The sequence below is a fragment of the Panthera tigris genome, chromosome A1, assembly GCF_018350195.1.
Source record: "Panthera tigris isolate Pti1 chromosome A1, P.tigris_Pti1_mat1.1, whole genome shotgun sequence".
In the NCBI taxonomy this organism is placed as follows: Eukaryota; Metazoa; Chordata; class Mammalia; order Carnivora; family Felidae; genus Panthera; species Panthera tigris.
The window spans coordinates 45,443,313-45,462,817 of NC_056660.1; the positions used below are offsets into that span (position 1 = coordinate 45,443,313).

At 34.1% G+C, this 19,505-nt stretch overlaps 1 long non-coding RNA gene across 1 annotated transcript in view; it reads right to left on the reverse strand.

Moving 5' to 3' along the window:
- Positions 1-11,557: 11,557 nt before the first annotated feature.
- LOC122231017 overlaps positions 11,558-19,505 on the reverse strand; it is a 205,897-nt gene continuing 197,949 nt past the window's right edge. The window contains exon 4 of the long non-coding RNA XR_006208125.1: positions 11,558-11,671. This is a non-coding gene — a long non-coding RNA (uncharacterized LOC122231017). The remainder of the gene's footprint in view (positions 11,672-19,505) is intronic.

The window sequence follows — 19,505 nt, forward strand, 5'->3', positions numbered from 1 at the left end:
AGTATGTGTTTAAGCAGCATGAGTTAGCTAAGCTGTTTGTCGACGCTAACTGCTTGCTTATATTTGTAGAACTTTTCGGATTCATTTTATTCAACTGTTGTGCAGTGATTTTATTGTTGAAAGGTAAGAATAACTAGAACCACTCATTCTTATCCCCTAACCTTACATTTCAGTTAAAATTCTATGTCTCAATCAGTGCAGTTTATATGATAAAATTGCATACAAAACTCCTGCATAAAGATATATTAAATCAGGAAAAAAGTTTTGGTTGCTTTCTTCTAGTTAATATTTTATTTAGTGTATCTACATGAGAGTATAGTAACTCCTTTAGTGTAGTCAGTCTTTGTTTTTGTTTTTGAAATTTGCTTTAGTTATTTACTTTGGAAATTCATTTACAGGCAAGAGCAGTTTAATCCCAATTTTCACTGTATTTTGCCTACCAAATTAGAAATCAGGTCAAAAACCCCAGAAGAATAAAGTAATTAACCTGAATACCACATTGAATCGGTTTTCCTAATATAGGTGCCCTGTAAATAATGCATGCTTTCTTTAAAATGATCAAACCAATAATGAATAAAGGAGAATATTTCCATTTATAGACCCATAAGTTGGCAGCTGTGGCTGTGACTGTTTCATGTATGAGGTGTGTGTGTGTACAGCAAAACTCACGGAAATACAATTATATGCTGATAAATACTATAAATGTTTAATTCCCGAACCTGGAGAGGCTTACTTACTGTTCATTGCTTCAAATCATTAACAAAGAGAAATTGAATAAAACATCTATTGTTATAAAAATGACTTGCTATTCACCAGGAAAAGATAAATGATTAGAACAATTTGCCTTCCATACTCTAATTTCAATCTAAATGTCTGCTTAAGTACAATGTAATATACAAATCATTCATTAATATTTTACATTTTGCCTATTTTAGCTTTTAAATATTTTACAAGATGTTTCTTTCTGAAAATAATAATTTCAAAAGCCATATTAAAATCACAGTAAAACAGAGTAAAAAGTAAACTTCAAGACATTAAATGATTTACTTGATGTTATATAGTCAATAAACAACTGAATTAATACAAGTTTTGAAGTTTTCAGAATTCCAACCCAGTCATTTTCCCACTAAATCATAAAATGATGAATAAAACCTGAATACAAAAGCTTTAACCAAACTTCTTATACAACCAGTAATTAAGTTAATTTTAAAAATGTATTTTCTTTTTAAGTATACAAATGTTTTATATAATTTTTTGCTAGCATGGTTTTTGACTATAGTATATTTTAAGTTTTTAAATAATTGGGCCCCTCATGTACTATGATTGAAATCATAAAGAATTATAAAATCACAAATTTTTAAAGAGGAGTGGATAACTTAGTTATATTTTTTGTTCATATTTTGTGATCACATTGTCAATTGGTAGCATTAAGGTAATTACATTGCTATTAAGAGAAAAAAGACCTTTGCTGGCTTTTTGGTCCTAGATAATGAGCTCATGTGTATTTACTTGTGCTGTATTTAATGACACTTTCATTTTGTATCACTCAGATGATTCTTATCATAAATGACATTCTCTAGTAGTAAGCAACAGAATTACTTCATTCTTTTGGGACACAAGTGCCTTAATGAATTAATATACTACTATCTTGGCTTACAAATTGATGGATCAAATAAATAACAAATTTAGCAAATATTTGTAAGACATAAACAAGTCATTTTCAAGGAAATAATTTCAGACTGTTACAATTCTGTTTTGCCATTTCTCCCTGGATATTTTACGATACAGAAGTAAGAGAATTAGAGGTAAAACTTGGGAAAAAAGGAGGGGGAATGAAAGAGGAACAATTTAAAATGGTTTGGTAGATATACACACAGAGAGAAACTGAGACGTGTAACAGAGTGATAGAGAAATAAATATGACTCAATGTGGACTCAATGTGGAAGAGGTATGACAGAGTGATAGGGAAACAAATATGACTCAATGTGGAAGGAAAGATCAGCCAAATATACAAAAGAACTGGGAAATGGCAAAAGAGATTGCAAAAAATATTTCTGGAGATTATGAATTGAAATACTTAAAAAAAAATTTTAATTTTTTTAACATTTATTTATTATTGAGAGACAGAGAGACACAGAGCGTGGGCAGGGGAGGGGTAGAGAAAGAGTGAGACACAGAATCTGAAATAGTCTCCAGGCTCTGAGCTGTCAGCACAGAGCCCGACATGGGGCTCGAACTCACAAACTGTGAGATCATGACCTGAGCTGAAGTTGGTCACCCAACCAACTGAGCCACCCAGGTGCCCCGAAATACTTAAAAACAATTTTAAGTATGGAGATAACCACTGGATTTTCTTTAAGATTAGAAGATTTCTTAACTGTTTTCCACCTCCCTGATTCATACTATTCCCAATTCACTGTGTGAAACAAACTGATGGATACTAATGGCAGAGTGGACCCTTTTTGGGTCAGTCACTCCCTAGTTTACACACACAATTCTGCTTTCGATGTCAAGTAGCGAGTTCAATATTTTGGCTGTATTTGTCCTTGAAGGTATAACAATTAATCACTATATAAATAGCAACAACAATAAATAAGAGAAAAAGAAAACATATGTTTTTATTTTTATGGAAATTATGTTGAGTGCTCTGGATTAATCAAAAAAAAGTTTTCTAAAGCAATTGGACTTGAATTAGGTGTAGACGAGCTAATTGTAAAAAATTGGAAGTTGCCGTAAATCGTCTCATTACAGTGCTTTGCAGGTATACTTAAGTTATTGCTTCACTTGAAATAAATGGAAACTGGAAATCTAAGGTGATGAATTATGGGTAACTTCTGTGCATGAAAGATGACAAGGAAATCCAATCAACAGACTTATAACTAAAATAAAATACCTCAGCCTTGGATTAAAGATAGACACAAGGATTAACATTCATGGTTTTAGTAAATATAAAATATATAAGTTGTTAATATATGATTTTTTGACATAACCAAAAATGTTGATGAAAGACCCAATACTGGCTCAATACTGGTTCTATTGATATAGCCATTAAAGGGTTTCTGTTGTTGTTGTTGTTTTATTATCTGGTGCCTGGGTCAATGGGAAACTTTGCAAAGACTGAGACAAGTAGACAACAAAATTTGGGGGGGAGGGTTGTATATTTTTAGCATTTTACAAATGACTCCTTCACCATTATTTGCAGTAAAAGGTTCATGAAGATAAATCTCTATCCTTACATTCAGAGTGTAACCATACGCCAACAACTTGGGCAACACCAGAAAGCTAGGTTCAAGCCTAGACTTAAGGAATCAAATCTGCATTTTAAAAAGACCCCCAGGTGATCTGTCTTCTGTTAAAGTTTGAAAAATACTGATCTAGAGTTTCTTGAGTGAGCATAAATAACTGATAGCATTTCAGTTATTAAAGGACAATTTTAAAAGATGTGAAGGCTAGATTGGGATAACGACTCTATGCAAACATAATTAATGCATGTTGTGTAAGTTGTATGAGACCACGGTGACTGATTCTACAGAAAAAGGTGAATTGTAAGGAAAAGAAATGATTTTCAGAGTTTGTCTGTGGGCTTACTATATATATATCTCTCTGAAAATCGTAATTGAGAGTAAATATTGATAAAGATATTAAGTTGTTGGTAATTTTCCTGCTTTTTGGAGCATTGATTTGAATATACAGTATGGTCACAATATAATATGTGCCTATTTATTTGTTGAAGTAATAGAAGTACAATTGCAATATTTATTTGCAACAGAAACATTAATATTTAAAGCCATTGTTTGCCTCTGTCTCCTGCTGATAACTGTTTTCCTTAAAAGCACTACAAAAGACATTCTGAACAGATGGTGGCTGGTTTTCTCTATCCTGCATCCCTTCACAACTGCCACTGAGCCTCACCATTCATTAATCTTCCATAGACTTCCAGTAGCACAGCAACTAAATTACACACATGCACACACTGAGGCCAGCATTTCTGTCAGGCTTAAAATTAAACTGAAGAGCACTGTGCCAAGTCTTTTAACCAAACTTCACTATAAAACAGTTTGAAAAATAAACATTTAACTTGGAGGCTGACCCAGGAATATCCAATCTTCAATGGGAAATTCTGGCTGGTCATTCCATCTTAGACATTCTCTACCGTGTGTATCGGAGATTTTAGAGTGGAATTAAATCCTTAAAACATCTGGTCTGAATTCACCTGGACTTGTAACTGTCTTAAAAATGAGCTATTTCTTTGATCTTTGAAATAAGAAAAAAAAATTACAAACGACATTTTCATCCAAATTATCAGTTGCTGATAAGAGCAAATAAAATAATACTACATATTTTTAAATTAGTCCAGACTACATATTTTGTAACAAATGAAGTGGGCTTATCAAATGTTCAAAACACTCTCTATTTCCTTATAAAGATAAATAATGTATACTTCCCAAGCACTGTTGTTTGGGGTAATTTTTTAAAAAGGTTTATTTATTTTGAGAGAGAGAAAGAGAGAGCGAGAGAGAGCGCTTATGTGGGGGAGGGGCACACAGAGAGAGGGAGACACAGAATCCTACACTAATAGTGCAGAGCCTGATGCGGGACTCCAGCTCATGAACTGCAAGGCCGTGACCTGAGCTGAAATCAAGAGTCGGTCCCTTAACCGACTGAGCCACCCAAGTGCCCCTTGGGTAATTTTCTTAAAAATACAATTTATTGTCAAGTTGGCTACCATACGGCATATACGGTGTGCTCTTGGTTTGGGGGGTAGATTCCCATGATTCATCGCTTACATACAACACCCAATGCTCATCCCAACAAGTGCCCTCCTCGATGCCCATCACATTCTCCCCTCCTCCCCCCATCAACCCTCAGTTTGTTCTCTGTATTTAAGTGTCTCTTATGGTTTGCTTCCTCCCTCTCTGTAACTATTATTTTCCCCTTCCCCTAACCCTAACCCTTGGGTAATTTTTTTAAAAATTTATGTAGTTTCAAATTTAGAGACAAGTTGTAAAGAGTAGTACAGAGTTTCTGCTCTTTATTCAGATTCACTTAAATGTTTACATTTTACTCCAATTGCCTTATTATTTCTTTGTATTTTTTAATATATGTGTTTTAATTTTTGATACTATTTGATTGGAATTTTGTTCCATAAGTTGGAACCGTGGTGTCCTATATCCCTAAGTTCTCCCGCATATATTTTCTAAGACCAAGGAAATTTTTTTACTTGACCATAATCATCAAAATTAGGAAATATAACATTAATACAATGCTTCGTCTAACTTTTACTCCACATTAAATATTATGTCCTCAGTTTGTGAAAATGATGTCCTTTAGAAGTGTATATTTCTGCTGATTTAAGATCAGATTCAGCATCTCACATTGCATTTATTGTCATGTGTCTGGTTTCGTTCACTCTGGAAGAGTTTCTCAGTTGTTCAACATTCATGACCTTGACACTCTTAAAGATTACAGGCAGTTATGTCACAGAATATCCCCCAATTTGGGTTTGTGTAATATCTCGTCATTCGGGTTATGAATTTGGGGGCAAGAATACCACATAAGTGACAAAGTGTCCTGAGTGTATCACATCCATGGACACATGGTGGTGATTTTTCCTATTAGTGATGATGTTAATAACTTTGATCACTTGGTTAAGGTTGTGTCCACCAATTTTCTTTGTTGAAATGTTAAGTTTTTTTTCTTTTTGTGATTAATTCCAGGCACCTTTTGAAACATACTTAAAATGTCATTGAAAAGAGTGAGCAAATTGCCATCATGTTTAAAAAACACCAACCTTTGATAATGATGTCCAGGGTACAGGCATTTTATTTACAAAAAGTATGCTCAACCATGCTAAAATATAAAAATCAAATACTATATATGTCAACATTTTTTTTGACTGTGAGCTTGTTTTAAAGTCAAATGACTTGAATTATGAAAGGGTATCAATAGTTTGAAATTAAATAAAACTTTCATATCATCTTATATTTTGGGACCACTTCTAAAAAACCATAATGCTTTTGACTTAAGGAAAAAAAAAAAAACAAGCCCTTAAATAAACAAATCTGTTGTCTTCTTAGAAAATAGAGTTTAAATATGAATCAGAGAAATTTTAACTATTTTAATTGTTAGGATCACACACAAATTTGAGATTTTAATTTAGAGCCAAAGTTATCTTTTCATTGCACCAGCTTTTGAAGAAAATTAGCATTAAGTATAATCTCATAATTATGGAGATTTCTACACTAGAGCTAAAAAGCTCAGGATATTATGTGTTGACATTCCTCCACTGCTCTTTATATACTTTGTTCAGTACATATTAACTGTAAATCTGTTGTTAAAATCATGTTAAATAGTTGTCTTATCAGGCATATGGCTTTAAATATTCAAAATATTATATTCTTCACATTAATCTAAGCATTATTTTCCTGTAGGAATGGATTTCATGGTTCTTAATAGAAAGGAGCAGGTAAATTAACATTTATTAAGTGTCTATTTAGCATCAGTCTCTGCGTTAAAGGCTTTGTATGTTACAAATATGTTTAAAGGTTACTTGTGGGAAATCATGAATACATTTGAAACTAAAGCAATAGGTGTGTTAGCTTCCACATAAGTTATTTTCTAAGCTGATTTTACTCTGTATGGTTATATGTTAGACAACTAGTGGGGGAAGCTCAAAAAAATCTACTAAGATAAGGAAGAGAATAGGTTGCTTTTAAGGAAAAAATAATTTTAAATCAGAGAGGAAGTGGTTATGAGTACAGCACAATATCTGCCCAGATATCAGACAGAGTCATGGCTATGTTTCAGGTAAGGATGCTCAGAAAAGGATGGATGAAAACGGAAAGAGCTATTTCACAGAAACCTTTTAGACACTGAGGATGTTAAGTACCTCAGCAGCCCTTATAGCAGCAAAAAGTGAAAATGAGGACATTTGCACAGGCTTGAACATTTTGGAAATGGGTTGTGGACAGCCAAGGAACAGATAATCATTAGCACTCTGGTGGTACCTTGAGAAAAAATGCCTCAACAGAATTCTTCAGTGCTCTCTGCAATGGTTAGCTCCATTCACTTAGTCCATAAAGATATTAGGGACACAATTACATGGCAGGCACTACTCTAGGCCCTGAAGTTACAGCATTGAAAACAACCTCTAAGAAGAGATAGTACGTTTTGATTATTTATTGCAAAGTTCAGAGTAGAACAACACTAAAGGCTGATTGTGCATTTATTGGATAAATAGCATGTGAACATGGTTTAATAACCCATGTGTCTGGCAGTAAGCTGATGGAGTAGGGAGCCGGCATTATCAAATATAAATTGTAAAAATCCGTAACCTAAAATTATTTGAGATTTACTGAATGCACATATATATATACACATCAATAGATACTGATTTTAAAAAAGGGTAGGCCATGTTTTGTGCATACTCAATTGGCAAAAATGCCATCCCTAAAATTTACAAACTAAAGATAAAAAAGCAAAAACTATAAATTGATCTTTCTATGGGATTTCCAACTTCATACTAAATGGCTCTATCTTGAGGCAAAGAACGCACATTCAACAGCAATATCATGTAATAGTTTAGAGTGTCACTCAGTGTATTAGGTTCCTATTGCTGCTGTAACAAACTGCCACAAACTTAGTGGCTCAAACTAATGCAAATTTATGATCTTATAGTTCTGGAATGGATCTCACTGGGCTAAAATCAAGGTATTGGCAAGGTTGTGTTCCTTTCTGGAAGCTCTAGGGACAATTCAATTTCTTTTCCAGCTTCTAGACCTGTGGTATTCTTTGTATTCTTTGACATGTGGTTCCCTTTCATCTTCAAAGTTGGCAATGGCCTGTTGAGTCTTTCTCTCACTGCATCACTTGGACCCTCTACTACCTCCCCTTTCACTTTTAAGAACCCTGTGATTACACTGGCCACACAGGATAATCACCCTCTCTCAAGATCTGGTGATTCCCAATCTTAATTGTACCTGCTCTTTTATTCCTTTTGCCATGAAACAAGTTCTGGGGATTAGGATGTGAACATCTTTGGATTGGAGTAGGGAACCATTGCTCCGCCTATCACACATACTTTGCTTAGTTGGAACAGAGAGACTTCTGATTTGCCAAGACACTCAGAATGAAAGCTTCATTCTGCCACTTAAAAAAAAAACAAATTATCTCCTCTTTTGTTGTTTTCTAAATTGATTACTTACATATCAATATTATAAAATTTTACAGTGTCTGTAGAGTTCCTTTCAGGATTCCCAGATTTTATTTTCCTTTGGAACAGAATTATGTTCAAATAAAGTAGAACCCTATGGAAAATTTTGCTTATCCCAACAAAAAATATCACAATTATGCATTAATAAATCCTGAGTCAATTGCAGGTTAATAGATGATATACAAATGTCATTCAAGCTGCTATATAACAGAATACCTTAGTTGGGAGAGCTTACTTTTCACTAATCTGGAGGCTGGGAAGTCAAAGCAAGGTGCCAGCAGATTCAGTATGTGATGAGGGTCCACTTCTGTTTCATAGACAGTCATAATTTTGCGGTGTCGTCACATGAAATAAAGTGTGTGGGTGCTCATGGGGTCTCTTTTATAAAAGCATGAATCCCATTCATGAGGGCTCCTCCTCATGAGCTAATCACCTCCCAAAGGACACACATCCAAATACTAACATTTTGGGAATTAGGTTTCTACACATGAATATGGTGGGTAGGGAGAGAGGGAGGAGTGCATTCCGTCTAAAGCAGCAAAGCATATTAAATATTTTCCTAAAACTGGAATGTTTCTATATTTATAACTAAGATGTTAAGTTGGATATTGCACAAAATATTAACTCCAAATATTGTAGTAAGTCCACAGTATATCCCATTATTTATTCAAATTCTTAGAAGCTGGGAGATGGGGCAAGGGAAATTGTCTATGATCTCTTGGTTACTGTGGTTCCTGCCTCGAGTTTCAACTAAAGAAGTGTAGTTTGAAAGTTTCATTCTGTATTTTATATATGTAATAAATATAAATATAAATATATATATAATTATTCTGTATTATTCATATGCACACATATACATATATACTTTACTGAAGATTGAGCAGGGAAGAATAACTAACATTAATATATATAATCTATCAGAACTCTTGGTTTATAGCATGTGTTTGATAACTACCCTTACAATGTATTAAAAATCTAAAAGATCATTACATTGATAAAGTAATGTGATTTTCAGTTGATCAGAAGATAGTATGCTACAATGATTGCCTTTGGAGAAAGACAGATCCGGTCTGACTTCCAAGCTCTGATTTTTACAGGTCCAAATGGCTGCGGCCCTTCCCATCCATAGTGTCCAACTGCCTTTTGGGAAACTCAGGCCCTGCTCAGGATATGTCCTTTGGTAGGTAGTTCTTGACAGCTGTAATGCATATATCCATGGCGCAATTGCCAATTAAATGACCCATATTGAGTGGTACAGCAGGCTGGCCTATGAGAATCACGGGCCACTGGAGTGTCTACCCCGACAGGTTCTGACTGATTGGAGTGATCTGCAGTAAGTTTTCCTCATGTGTAAAATGGGAATACCTAGGTTGTATGGGTTTTCTGAGGAATAAATCAAATGGCTCGTGAAAAATGACTAGCAAATACATAATTCCTGCTCTAAAGACTATCTCTTCTTTGTCAAAAGGTTGTGGGCACTGTTTTTTGTTCTTGCTCCCGAATAACCCGATAATACTGTTTTTCTTGTTGCAAACCATTCAACTCTGAACCCAATGTTTTATTCATCATTCTTGAAAAATACTTGAAATAATTTAAATTTTGCTGTTATCTATAAAGAGAGCAGTTGCAAATAGTATAAATAGTAGTTGTAAATAGTCTAAAATCATACAAACCTTTGGAGCCAGAAGGCAGATAGACTTGCTTTTTTTTAATGTTTATTTATTTATTTTTGAGAGAGAGAGAGAGTACGTGAGCAGGGAAGGGGCAGAGAGAGAAGGAGAGAATCCCAGGCAGGCTCCATGCTGTCAGCTCAGAGCTGAGTTGGGGTTTGATCTCATGAACCAGGAGATCATGACCTGAGCCAAAATAAAGAGCCTGCCACTTAACCGACTGTGCCATCCAGGAGCCCCCACAGAGAGACTGTTCATTGGGAACACTACTGTTATTGTTATTTATTTATTTTTTTATACACACCTACTGTGAAACTCGTGATTTGCCTACCCTGCCAACAGTTTCTGCTTACCTGACTAATGAAATTCCAAGAATCTCACAGATAAAGGCTGGGTCCAGATGGTTCAAAAGAATTCTTATGACAAATAGGCCTTTGGGATCCACAAACAGGACAATACACTCCCTAAAGTTATGAGATTCCTTCGGGGTTGTTCTTGACAGCTGCAATGCATGCATGCATAGGCTAAATACGAATTAAATGACCCATATTGAGTGGTACAGAAAGACTGAGAGAAAGATCACACCCACTGAGCTCTTTTGGCATCTTATATAGTAAAATATCTTTAATCTTACAAAATGCATTAGAATGTACCTAATAATATAACATAACTTTCAATGAAATTTTTTACCACAGTAAAGCGGGAATGATTCCTTTACCGTGACAAAATGGACTGGTCTAAAATAGTGATACTTTTTTATTTAAAATGATCTATCTGTTTATTATCATAAGTTTGACTCTTTGGGTCAATGACCTTCTTAGCATTATGAGTAATGAATTACATTGTTCATGTGTATGTTTATGATACAACAACACTTTGTATAGTTCTCTCAGTTTTTAAGCAGCTAAACTACAAGGCTAATTTTTAAGTGCTATTTTGAATATAATTTTAGAACCTTATTTTTAGTTTGTCAAGTTAACTACTAAAATTACAGTATTTTAGTATGTAGGCAGTTCAATGATAAAGACAGAAAGCACTGAAATTATACTTATCAATTCTAATTTAACAGCTATTAGTGTATTGTAGATGCAGGTACCCTATCAAGGAGAGTCTCAATTTATTGGAAGAAATGTAACAGTGGAGTTTACAGATTTAGGAAAGCTTAGATTGAGAATGTTGCAGAAAGAAGTAGCGGACACTTCTGCATGCTTGGATCTACTTTATGCATTTCATATGCTACCCTGCTTTAGGAACGACTTAATTGTTCTATCACCCAGAAAGTCATGGGTATTATTTAAAAGAATCATACAATATGACCAGAAGAAAAAAGAATATAAATGAAATGTTACCTCACATAGAGCATATTGATATTACTATTCCTAGTCAAAATATACACATATATATAAAGGGATAGGCAGAAAGGCGGCATGACTAAAACACATGCAGTAACTTCTTAACCTTTAAGATCTAGTTTCGGTATTCAATTGAGTGTTAGAAGAAAAAACCATAGGCTACAAACTTCAAGAAATTGAAAATCACATATTATAAAATTATACTGAAACCAAATGCCATTACCTATTTGACCAGAAATTAAAAGCAAGAGGCTAATTGTAAACAAGACTAAAATCTGTTTAATTGTGGAAAAACGAAGAAAATTTAAAAGGCAAGTCAGGAATGCTCACCACACTGATCACACTCCAGGAGCCCAATGATTATCACCATCAAGGCATTTTCAAACAGTGCACAGTAATGGAAAACATTGCAGGCAAGTGACAAACTGAGATCAAGCCTGTAAACAAATAGAAATACAACTTGAAGAAAAATGTGTTAGCAAAGGTTTTAATTATTCAAAAACCCTTAGAGGTGGTTAATCAAACCTAGAAAATATTACATTGTAAAGCACTAGCTGGAAAAATAAATAGAATAATTGGGAACTTATTATAGAACTTTTTGTCTATACCATCAACGTTAATGAAAATAATTACACTTTACTTAAGTAAATTTGCTTTGTAATATATTTACTTCTTAGCAATTGCTAAAAGAGGTGACTCGTTACATAGGGTTGCAAATTTAAATGAAACCTTCGAGGGGCTCCTGGGTGGCTTAGTTGGTTAAGGGTCTGATTTTGGTTCAGGTCATGATCTCAAGGTTTGTGAATTTGAGCCCTGTGTCAGGCTGTACGCTGACAGCTCAGAGCGTGGAGCCTGCTTTGGATTCTGTGTCTCCCTCTCTCTCTGTCCCTCACCCTCTATTGTTCTCTCTCTCTCAAAAATAAATCACATTAAAAGTTGTTTTAAATAAAAAAATAAATGAAACCTTCAAGTTTAAGATTGGAAAACAGCATGATGTGGGTTAAAATGCAAATGTGAATCTATATTAATATATAATTTGGAATGCAAATAAATAGAATTCTTTTAGCTTTAAATATAAAGAAGTATTTTAAGCTCAGAACTGAGATAATAAAATCTCATATGTGTGAGAAAGGGAGAAAGTTATTGCCCTCCTCCATCAATTTCTTTCATGCCTGTAGATCTTTTTAGAGAAATTTTTGTCTTTCTTGGAAATGAGCCAAATATATTTTGGAGAAGCAGTGTGGTGACTGATGTTGAAAAGTTATGCCCATCTTTCTTTCCCTTTTCACTTGTTTGCTATTTCCTTAATAAACCACTGTGTCCTGATTTTAAAAGATGGTTGGTATATAATGTTTTATTTAATATAGTACTGGAAGTCCCAGCCACAGAAGTTAGTGAACATAAAGAAATAAAGGGCATCCAATTGGTAAGGAAGAAGTAAAACTTTCATTATATGCAGATGACATGATACTAAATATAGAAAACCCTAAAGACTCCACCAAACAACTACTAGAACTGATAAATGAATTCGGTAAAATCGCAGGATACAAAATCAATCTGTTGCGTCCTTATACGCTAATAATGAAGCAGCAGAAAGTGAAATTAAGAAGACAATACCACTTGCAATTGCACCAAAAACAATAAAATATCTAGGAATAAATATAACCAAGGAGGTGAAAGACGCATTCTCTGAAAACTATAAAACACCAATAAGGGGCATCTGGGTGGCTTAGTTGGTGAGCGTCCAACTCTTGATTTTGGCTCAGGTTATGATCTCACAGTTTGTGGATTCAAGCCCCATGTTGGTTTCTGCCCCGACAGTGAGGAGCCTACTTGGGATTCTCTCTCTCCCTCTCTCTGTCCGTCTCCCACTTGTGTGTGCACATGCTCTCTCTCTCTCAAAATACATAAGTAAACTAAAAAAATAGAAAGAAAATACTGATGAAAGAAATTTAAGATGACTCAAAGAAATGGAAAGACCGTCCATGCTCATGAGTTATATGAACAAATACTGTCAAAATGTCTATACTACCCAAAGCAATCTACACAATGCAATTCTTATCAAAATACCAACCACATTTTTTTTTACAGAACTAGAACAAACAATCCTAAAATGGGTATGGAACCACAAAGACCCTAAGTAGCCAAAGAAATCTTGAAAAAGAAAAACAAAACTGGAGGTATCAATATTCCAGATTTCAAGTTATACTACAAACTGGTAGTAATTAAAACAGTATGGTACTGGCATAAAAATAGATAGATCAATGGGACAGAAGAAAAACTCAGAAATCAAGCCACAATTAAATGGTAAATTAGTCTTTAACAAATTAGGAATGAATATGCAATGGGAAAATGATAGTCTCTTCAACAAGTGGTGTTGGGAAAACTGGACAGCAATATGCAAAATAATGAAAATGGATGATTTCTTTCACCATAACAACAACAAAAAAAAAACTCAAAGTAGATTAAAGACCTGAAAGTAAGACCTGAAACCATAAAAATCCTTGAAGAAAGCACATGCAGTAATGTCTCTGACAGCAACCATAGCAACACTTTTCTAGATGTTTGTATTGAGGCAAGGGAAACAATAGCAAAAATAAACTATTGGGACTGCATCAAATAAAAAGCTTCTGCACAGTGAAGGAAACAATCAACAAAACTAAAAGGCAACATACTGGATGGAAAAAGATATTTGCAAATGACATTTCTGATAAAGGGTTAGTATCCAAAATATACAAAAAACTGATACAACTTGATACCCAAAAAAGGAAATAATCTAATTAAAAAATGGGCAGACGACATAAACGACATTTCTCCAAAGAAGACACACAGGGCCAACAGACACATGAAAAGATGCTTAATATCACTCATTATCAGGGAAATGAAAATAAAAATTACAATGAGATATCACCTCACATCTATCAGAATGGCTAGAATAAAAAACACAAGAAATGTGATGATGAAGATGTGGAGAAAAAGGAAACCTCTTGCACTGTTGGTGGGAATATAAATTGGTACACCCACTGTGGAAAACAATACACAAGTTCTTCAAAAAATTAAAAATAGAACTATTCTATGATCTAGGAATCACACTACTGGGTATTTACTCCAAAAATATAAAAATAGCTAATTCAAAAGGATACATACACCCCTATGTTTATTGCAGCATTATTTACAATAGCCAATGTATGGGAGCAACCCAACTTTCCACTGATAGATGGATAAAGAGGTTGTATACACATACAATGTAATATTATTCAGCCATAAAAAAGAATGAAATCTTGTCATGTGCAACAACATGGATAGAGCTAAAGGGTATAGTGCTAAGCAAAGCAAATCAGTCAGAGAAGACAAATATGATATGATCTCACTTACATGTGCACTTTAAGAAGCAAAACAAAGGAGAAAAATAGACAAACAAATGGAAATGCAGACTCTTAACAATAGAGAACAAATTGATGGTTACCAGAGGGGAGGTGGGTGGGGGAATGGGGGAAAGAAGGGATGGGGATTAGAGTATACTTACCGTGATGAAAATAAAATAAAATAAAATAAAATGAAAACAAATAAAAACATAAAAAAGATGATTGTACTTACAACTTGAGGGAACTGGAAGGTTATAAGAGAAGGGATCTATCTAAATGTTAAAGCTCTAGTTTCTGTGCAAGAAAGGGATAGTAGAACATTGGTAAATGATTATTCAGTTACTCAGTCTGCTCAGGGAAACATTGATGCTGATGCTCAGGTCAACTGTGAAGAGTTTATACAAAATGAAAGCAAAAGTAAGGACATTGTATAGAATGTGTTAAATTTCTTGCACACAATAATTTGCCTCTTCTTTGTAACTTGTATGTAAAAAGTTCCCTCTACTGTCAACAAATATGCATGTGTAGTAATGAGGATTTCAGTCATCCATTTTGCTTCCCATATCTTTTTTTTAAATAATTTTCCTTCTTTTGTTTTAAATTATTTTTTTTTCATTTTAATGTTTATTTTTTTGAGACAGATTGAGGACTAGTGAGGGAGGGGCAGAGAGAGAGGATGAGAGAGCAAATCCCAAGCAGGCTGCATGCTGTCAGTGCAGAGCCCAATGTAGGGCTCAGTCCCACAAACTGTGAGATCATGACCTGAGCCAAAATCAAGAGTCAGTGTTTAACTGACTGAACCACCCAGGTGCCCCTTTTTACATTTCTTTTAAGTTTATTTATTTATTTTGAGAGAGAGAACATGAGTGAGGGAGGGGAAGAGAGAGAAGGAGAGAGAGAGGGAGAGAGAGGGAGAGAGAGGGAGAGAGAGGGAGAGAGAGGGAGGGAGAGAGAGAGAGAGAGAGAGAGAGAGAGAGAGAGAGAGAGAATCCCCAGCAGGCTCCACACTGTCAGTGCAGAGCCCCATGTGGTACTGGAACCCATGAACCGTGAGATCATGACCTGAGCTGAAACCAAGAGTCAGACACTTATCCAACTGAGCTACCCAGGGGCCCCTTTCTTCCTGTATCTCACTGTCATTGTCCTGAAACGTTATTCTAGAAAACTAAAAGTAACATGTTTCATGTGGCTTACTCTGGATATTTCTAAACGTTTCTGCATGTCTAAACTTTAATGGAGTTGGTCAAGTGAGGGAACATCGGGTTATGCCTTTTTCTTTTAATTAGTTTTACTTAGGAACTATCAGCATGTTGTTGAAGTGTGGGCTTGTAACTGGGTAGACTATGGACAGTAGACAATATGTACTTAAAAGTACACTGGCAAAATGGCTGTATTATACTGGTTTGCATGTAGGATGTTTTTGAACTGCTGATCTTATACTAGAAATATTTTCAATAAGCTACTTGCTTTTAAAACATTGTTGAGCCACTTAAAAAAATCTGATTGTGACACAATTTGCCTCAAATATGTTTCAAGTTCCACATTTGTTGTCCAACAAAAAAATATAATTTACAACTCCCCCCAATTTTTACTGTAGCAAAATTTCTGGAATTTCTATTACATGCCTGACAATGTTGTAGACGTTAGAAACACTGAGAAGAACAAGGCAGATAGCAGCTCTGCCCTCATGAAGATTGTATTTCAAAGGGAAAGAAAACAATAGAAAGGAAATTAATAAATTGCTAAAAATATTTAAAGTGAAAATAAGTACTATGAAGACAAGTGAAGTAGGTTAAGTAATAAAGTAGGGTAACGTAAGAGACTCTGACATGCTAAAAATTGTCCAGTTTGGCCTAAACATAACTTTGGTTCTCATGACTGTTCTTCCTGTCCTTGATAATCCTGAATTGCCCAGTGAGTGTCTGCTAAGCCACAAGAATATTTCCTTCCTCTTTGAGGACCATCTTCAGATAGTTGTTTCCCAAACATGTGAAATTTTAGCTGACCACACATGCTAAAGCTCTATGATAATCCTGTCCATCTTCCCCAAGTTAAACCCCCCCTTTGAAATTGTTCTCATTCTACAGAATTCTAAATAAAGAATTATGCCTAACAACACAACTAAAAAGTAAATAGATAAATTAAAACAGGATTCTAAAACTATTCAAATAATCCAACTGAAGTCAGAAAATGGGAAACAGGAACAAAAATTGGACAACAAATGTAGAACTTGAAACATATTTGAGGCAAATTGTGTCACAGATTTTTTAAGTGGCTCAACAATGTTTTAAAAGCAAGTAGCTTATTGAAAATATTTCTAGTATAAGATCAGCAGTTCAAAAACATCCTACATGCAAACCAGTATAATACAGCCATTGTGCAAGTGTACTTCTAAGTGTATATTGTCTACTGTTCATAGAGAAAAATGGCAGTAAAATGGTAGACCTAAAAACAACCTTATAAGAACCTGAATTTTGTGTTATCATGTAAACACTTCAAATAAAAGGCAAATATTACCAGAAACAAGGATACCCAACTGCATGCTGTATACAAGAGGCACTTCAATTTAAAAGTTACACATAAGTTGAAAATAACTGGATAGAATAAATATATATACACTTTGCAAAAATTAAGGTTAGAAATACTGTAGTGGGTATATTATCAGAAAATATATTTCAAGATAAAATTAAGGAATCTACTCCTGAAATCATTATTTCACTATATGCTAACTAATTTGGATGTAAATTTTAAAAACTAAGCAATAAAAATAAAAATAAAAATAAATTATTACCAGAGATAAAAAGGAACATTTTATGAAAATAAAAGGATCAATTTATATGAGTGAGACTACAATTATGAATATATACGTGACTAAAAATAGAGCATGAAAACACATGAAGCAAAACCTCTTAAAATCTATAATTTCCCAATTACAACAGGATATTTTTAACACTCCTTTCTCAGCAACTGACAGAACAACTAGATAAAGAGTCAGTGAATACATAAATTATCTAAACCACACTATTAAGCACCATGTACTAACTGATATTTATGGAACACTGCTCAATAGCCAACAACTGCAAAATACAGATTATTTTCATGTTAATATGTGCACACGGTTCTTTCACCAACAAAACTATATGCTGAACCTTAAAATAAGTTGCAGTATATTAAGAATGATTGGTATCATACAGAGTATATTCTCTGACTGAAATGAAACTAAATTAGAAACCAAGTCAACAAGATACATAAAAACCCCACTCCAAAATTTTTTTGAAAAGTAAACAACACACCTCTAAATCATGCATAAGTTAAAAAAGAAATCATAGGTAAAATAAAAAATAAAAATTAAATTATAATAAATACAAGATATATCAAAATTAGAGAGCTGCAGCCAGAACAGTACCCAGAGGGAAATTTATAGCTTGAAGTGACAATATTAAAAACAAACAAGCAAAAAGATACAGAACACCTCAGCTCAATAATCTAACACTATCTTAAGCTAAAAACAAACAAACTAGAGTAGAAGTAAAGTAAGTAAACAAAATTAAAATATTTAAAAGCAGAATTCAGCAGAATATGAGAGATACAGAGAAAATTAAGAATGCCAAAAACTGGATCTTTAAGAAGATTAAAAAATTGATCAACTCCTGACTTGATTGATTAAAAATTAAAAAAAAAATAAAAAAAAAAATATGAATATTAAAAGAGGAGTTACTACCACAGATTTTAAAACATGAAAATGATAACACAATAGTGTTAACACTTAGCCATTTCACTACTAGGTATTTACTGAAGATAATTAAAAATGTATGTTCACACAATTATTTTACATAAGTTTAATAAGTGCTTTAAGTAGCTCAAAACTGAAGAACCAATGCCTATCCACAGGTGTATCCCTACAATAAAATACTACTTAGCAATACACACAATGAATAGCAATGTACAGAACAACATAGGTAAATCTTAATATCATTATGTCAAGTGAAAGAAGATAGACACAAAGAGTATTGCTCATACTATATAAGTCCATTAATGTAAAATTCTGTGAAAGACTAAGTAATCTAGAGTGACTAATAGCTTACTAATGGTTTCTTTGGGCCAGGAGTGCAGAGAGGAATGAATTACAAAGGAGCACAAGAAAACCTTTGAAGGTGATGAAAATATTCGTATCTTGACTATGGCAGTGGTTTGATGATTGTATACATGTGTATTCATAAAATTGTATACTTTAAATGGATATTTTTATATGTAATTTTTACCAAAATAAAATTAATAAAAGATGTAAGTTAGATGAATATAAATACAGTAAAACCTTGCATTGTGAGTAATTTGTTTTGCAAGTGTTCCACAAGACAAGCAAACATTTCTAATAAATTTTAACTGATAAATGAGCGATGTCTTGCAATATAAGCAGTAGGTAACACTGAATGTCGCATGATCACAACTGAGCCAATTGTTCTCTCTCTCTCTTTCTCTCTCTACGGGATTGTGGATGATCATCTCCCATGCTCAAATGCTCAGTCTCAGGCTACGGTGTTTGGCAGAAATCAGTGATTTTTCCGAACATTGGAAGGTGCCCACAACTGGCACCAGTGTATTTTTTGTCACTTCAAAGAACCTATGGACAGTCCTTTCCTTCATTCTAGGCCCCTTGCTTCATTCTAGGTCAGGCTCCAAGCACTTAGAGACCCTTTCCTCTGCTCCCTTATTGCCAGTTACATTCAATAGAGTATATGACAAGGGTTTATGAATACTGTACTGTAGTGAACATCTGTGTAATGTATACAATGGCCCCACGCTGAAAATGGTTGAAAATAAAGGCTGTAAGAAGGAAATGATTATGGTAGAAGTTAAAAAGAAAATCATTGAGAAGTATGAATGAGGTATGCGAGTGGCTTAAATT